The sequence below is a fragment of the Malurus melanocephalus genome, unplaced genomic scaffold (genome assembly GCF_030028575.1).
Source record: "Malurus melanocephalus ecotype Western Australia unplaced genomic scaffold, MMel_1.1 scaffold_2664, whole genome shotgun sequence".
NCBI classification, from domain to species: Eukaryota; Metazoa; Chordata; class Aves; order Passeriformes; family Maluridae; genus Malurus; species Malurus melanocephalus.
Genome location: NW_026625896.1, coordinates 1,767 through 1,980, shown reverse-complemented (window position 1 = coordinate 1,980; position 214 = coordinate 1,767).

The window sequence follows — 214 nt, the reverse complement described above, 5'->3', positions numbered from 1 at the left end:
GAACGGATCACGTCTGGAATGGGTAAAAATATCCAAAAATGAGAAAAATGACCCAAAAGATCCTGAAATTATCCCAAAAAAATATCCCGAAAATATAAAAAAAAAAATCAGCCCAAAAATACCCCAAAATGAGCCCAAAATGAGCGCAGGCCCCGCCCCCAGAGCCCCGCCCCCACCGCGGAGCGGATCACGTCTGGAAGGGGTAAAAAATATC